The sequence below is a fragment of the Bison bison genome, unplaced genomic scaffold (assembly GCF_000754665.1).
Source record: "Bison bison bison isolate TAMUID 2011002044 unplaced genomic scaffold, Bison_UMD1.0 scf7180017864349, whole genome shotgun sequence".
Lineage (NCBI taxonomy): Eukaryota > Metazoa > Chordata > Mammalia > Artiodactyla > Bovidae > Bison > Bison bison.
Window position 1 is genome coordinate 4,681,215 of NW_011494921.1, and position 4,663 is coordinate 4,685,877.

Below are 4,663 nucleotides of genomic sequence, written 5' to 3' on the forward strand. Positions count from 1 at the left end.
ATGCACTCCTGCCCACAATGGAGCATGAGAGGAAATAAAGCATTTTATCTAATCCTTTCTTTCCCCCAAATGCTGGAAATGGAAAACGGTAGAGGCCAGTTTACTCTTTCCCCCAGGATAACTGAGTTGTTAACCAGAGCCTTGCTTTGGGCATAAAATCAACCCATTCTTAATAACTGGAAAATGAAAGCTTCTGCATTTATTTTTTTTCCAGTAAAAATGGCCCTTATTCACAGGCAGGCCTTGCAACAGCCCTCTTCAGCCTGGGCTGTGTGGTTGTGAGCATACCATAAAAGCCACTCAGCTTCTACGGTCAGAATGTTGATCCCTGCCTCTTTTTTTCCTTTCTAGTTTTATTGAAATGTAAAACATATTCATTTTAGGTGTACAACATCAGCGTTTTTTTTTTCTGTTGTTTTTTTTTTTTTTTTTACTGTGTTCATGTGCTCATCTTTCCATTAAGGACTGACCTCCTTTGGTTCCTGTCTGAGACCCTGGATCACCTTTACAGGGTGCAGAGCGTCAGCAGAGTCCCACCCAGCCCATGTGAGGTCTGCTCTCTTCAGGGGGAATTCTTCCCCTGGGCACTACTCCCAGGACTCCCACTGCAGACTGGCTCTAGAGTTCCAGCTGACCCCGATTGCTACTGCAAAGCCCTGGCATGCTGGGTGCGGCTGCTCATGTGATGAACCATCTCTGGTTTTTCCCCTCTCCTGATGACTTAGCCAGGTTCATCTGCTTTGTCTTTACCTGAGGGACATAGAACAGAAACCCCTCTTTCTGGTCACTCCAGGGATGTACCTATCATGCTGAGAGGCTGCAGAAATCTTAGCTCAGTTGGAAAGAATCATTCACTAGTGACAAAGGTCCTGGTAGGACACGCTTGGAGGGTTTTCTGCCAGACAGACTCCTGAGGTCATTTCACTTCTCAGAGCCTCCCAGCAATGTCTGACCTCACTCCCCGTCTCCAGGTGAGCCCCATGCGGGTCAGTCTTTCATTAACCTGCAAAGACAGAAGGTAGAAGCGTAAACAGGGAAAAGAGAGAGGAGGCAGTGAATGTGTTAATGGTGTCGCCTCCTCTAAACAAACCTCGACTTCTTCAGTCCAGGAAATTCATGGCCAGGAAAAAGTCCTCAAGTTTGTAGAAAAGATTTTCTTTTCTACCCATTTGTAGAAAGGTTTACCTATCAGGTTGTCTACAGGGCACCGTTTATAACAGTAAAAACTGCAAGCAACTGTCCAATTATAAGAGAAGTATGACATATTTACAATACATCCTAGTCATTTAAGGTGATGTTATAGAAAAATGGTTGTTGACTTGGAAAGAGGTTCAGTGAAGAAGTAGTTTGTAAAACCATTTCAAATGCCCTTTCTGTGAAAACTGGTATATATGCCTGGGGCAAACACATCAACTATTAACCCTGGCTATGTCACAGTGGTGGAATTACAATGTGTTTTTTTTCTCCTTTTGGGTCTCTGCATTTATTCATTCTGCAATGAATGTAATGCTTTAGTAATGAGAAAAATAATTAGAATGTAAACATCTTTAAGAACCTTTTTTGGGGGCGTGGATTCCCTAATAAAAATTCCTTATTGCAAAACACTCCCCTTAAAATTGGGAGGTTAGAACTCACCCTCTTCTACCCTGCTTGCCAACAAGTGTGAGAAGTTAGCACTGTGCTGAGAGACGGAGCTGCAGGCTAGTTTCCTAGCAATTATTAGCAGAATGCTTTATTATACAGTATAACTATTTTATGGTATTATGGCATCAATCAAACACATTTATTGAGTGCCTATTATGTTCTTGGCCTTGGGAACAATTTTAAATTACAATGGCCATCATCTTTTATTACTCCTTTGCTTCTGCAGGAGTGGTTGAATTCTGTCCACCTGCAAAGTAGTTTAAATGGGCAAGTCAAATGTTCTCATTTTTTTTCAAATGCCATCCAATCATATGTCACCAATAAAAAAAAATTGCAAGTGGTTAATGCCAGGATCTACTTGGATATAGTTTTTAAAATTTACATAGTCACTTCTCATTCTGCAGGTTTAAAAAAAAACTTTCATATTTTCAAATTTAACCCCTGAACTTAAATAGCACCAGTTAATGAAAAACTGAACGTAGTTTATAAGCTGGTTGGGAAATCATTACACCTGCTATTTCCTATGGAAAAAATGAATCCTTAAAGGCAAAGGGGTTGGAAATTAATTCAGGGTGAGGCATCCACATGCCAGCAGTTTTTTCACAGCTAGTAAAGGCCTTGGGGGATCTTGTTAAATTTCTCTCCTCTGATCTCAGCTCCATAAATCTCCCACCATCTCTTCTTGAGCCTTACTTCCTGAGATTTGCTGAGAGAAGCTGAGTCCCAGGCATCCCTAAACAGCTGTTCATTAAAATGAAATTTCTGAGCCGTGTCCTGGGCTCCCCTCCCTCACCTTCCCAACCTGGACAGAATCTCTAGATGTTTCTAGTTGCCGTGGTCAATTCAGATTGCCGTTTTCCTATTGAGCTCGCGGGTATCAAGATCGGGAGAGACTGGATTTTGCTCCTCTTTTAAAGTCAAGGGTTTAAAAAAAAAAAAAAAAGAAAGTCAAGGGTTTGTTTTCTTAAGTGGGGAATAGGCAGAAAGGGGGAGTTTGTTGAGGAGAAGGCCTTCACAAAGCTTGAGCCTCTAGTGAATCCACCAGCCTGTAAGTATTCTGTGGGCATCACAGCTCCCTGAAAGATATCTTGGATTTACAAGCACCCAGAATATCACAAAGCTCCCTGTGCTTCCTCGGGTCAGATCGGGGCGTGGGCAGCCTCCCTGCTCCCACGTGTCGTGCCCCAGGGTCTGAGAACCTCGCAGGGCCGACTCCAGAGGGCTGAGGAGAAAGTGCTTTGGGGACCATGCAGCGTCAGTTCGCTGCAAACTTACCCCTTCAGCACCTAAAAAAGATTCTTAAGAAGCAAGTGAAACACGGAGATGCGCTTTTTAAAATTCCACATTCGCATTTCCTGTCATTTCAAATAGATGTGTTAAACACATCAATTTGAGTCTTGTAGGCTATTATAGTCTAGAAGACAAAAGAAGTCCATAACATATGCCTGAGTCTTGTCATTCTGAAAGCACATGGAAATTTAAAAATAGAATGTTCTTTTCAATAGAGGGCAAGGAAGTATTTCTTTTTTCACTGAAATCTACCTTTTGTTCAGTTGTTCAGTCGTGTTCGACTCTTTGCGACCCCATGGACTGCAGCACGCCAGGCTTCCCTGTCCTTCACCATCTCCCAGAGTTTGCTGAAACTCAAGTTCACTGGGCCGGTGATGCCATCCAGCCATCTGGTCCTCTGTCACCCCCTTCTCCTCCTGCCCTCTCCTGCCTGAAATCAGGGGAATCTGGAAAGCTTATGCATGTATCTATCATGCCTGCTATCACCAGAGGTGAAGAACGAGAATCATCGGGCAAATTCTCAACCAAGCTGGGGTCTCAGGAGACTTTTTTTTTCAATATTGTTGGCTGCACCGGGTCTCAGAGGCAGCATGTGGGATCTAGTTCCCTGACCAGGGATCGAACCCTAGTCCCGTGCACTGGGAGCTCGGAGTCTCAGCTGCTGGGCCGCTGGGGAAGTCCCTCAGTAGACTCTTCTTAAAGAGAACTGCTGAAGTCTGGGGATTCCTAGGAACCAGTGTCATTTCTATGCAGGTGCCCAGCTAATTCCAGTGCTGTCCAGGGAACAATCCTAGTTGGACAGAGGAAGAATTCCAATGTTGGAGTTTTAGAAGTAGAAGAACAAAACATAGGGAGCCTTGCGGCCATGCTTGCTCTGAAAGAAGGGAGGGTTTCTGGTCAAATAAACGTCCGAATGCTAGTATCCTATTGGTAGACTCTCGTTCAAAGGCCTTACGTTACTGATAAATCAGACCATCATAAAATAGAAATTGGCTTCATATATAGCCACTCCAAGGCCAGAAATAAAAGTCCACAACCCCTCCACGTGTGCAGAGTCACTTCAGTCGTGTCCAGCTCTTTGTGATCCCATAAACAGTAGCCTGCCAGGCTCCTCTGTCCATGGGATTCTCCAGGCAGGAATACTGGAGTGGGTTGCCATGCCCTCCTCCAGGGCATCTTCCCAGCCCTGGGATCGAACCCGAGTCTCTCACATCTCCTGCACTGACAGGCGGGTTTTTACCACTAGAGCCACCTGGGAAGGATCTTCTCTCCCTCCACTGGGTGGGCAGAAGCATCTTTAGGAAAGTCTCTGGTTTTCTTAGGCTTTCTGAAGACAGAATAATCATGGCGGATGAATTAAAATGTGGTGTGTGTAACATGACACATTGCTCGGGGGTCTTTTTAAACACCTGGGTCGCACCTCACCCCCACTTCTCACAGTCAGTGTTCCCCCCGCAAAGGAACAGCCCGAATCGCACAGACGCTTTGGAAGACGCTGGCAAGTGTGTGGGGACGCACTTACCTTCCAGTCTGAGCAGGCGTCTCTCCGCCCTGGGCCCCTTCTCTGCCAGTGGGATGTGCCTTCTGCGGGCTGTGTGGGGGCAGCTGTGGGCGCCAGCCCTGAGCGTCTGGGGTTTTAAGCCTTTCCCCACTCCCTTTATGGGATCCAGGGGTTTAAAGTAAACAAGTTTCTTTCTCTTTCTGATAAGTCACATTAAAGGATCGATTT

The 4,663-nt window shown here is 45.1% G+C and overlaps 1 long non-coding RNA gene across 2 annotated transcripts in view; it reads right to left on the reverse strand.

Annotated features, from left to right (window-relative positions):
• LOC104999244 overlaps nucleotides 1–4,641 on the reverse strand; it is a 5,809-nt gene extending 1,168 nt beyond the window's left edge. Inside the window, exons 1-2 of one of the 2 annotated variants that reach the window (XR_826572.1) lie at nucleotides 4,457–4,641; nucleotides 203–1,003 (exon numbers count right to left, since the gene is read on the reverse strand). This is a non-coding gene — a long non-coding RNA (uncharacterized LOC104999244). Of the gene's footprint in view, nucleotides 1–202; nucleotides 1,004–4,456 lie in introns of those variants that run through there. The other variant, XR_826571.1, reaches the window with a different exon arrangement.
• Between the last annotated feature and the right edge of the window lie 22 nt (nucleotides 4,642–4,663).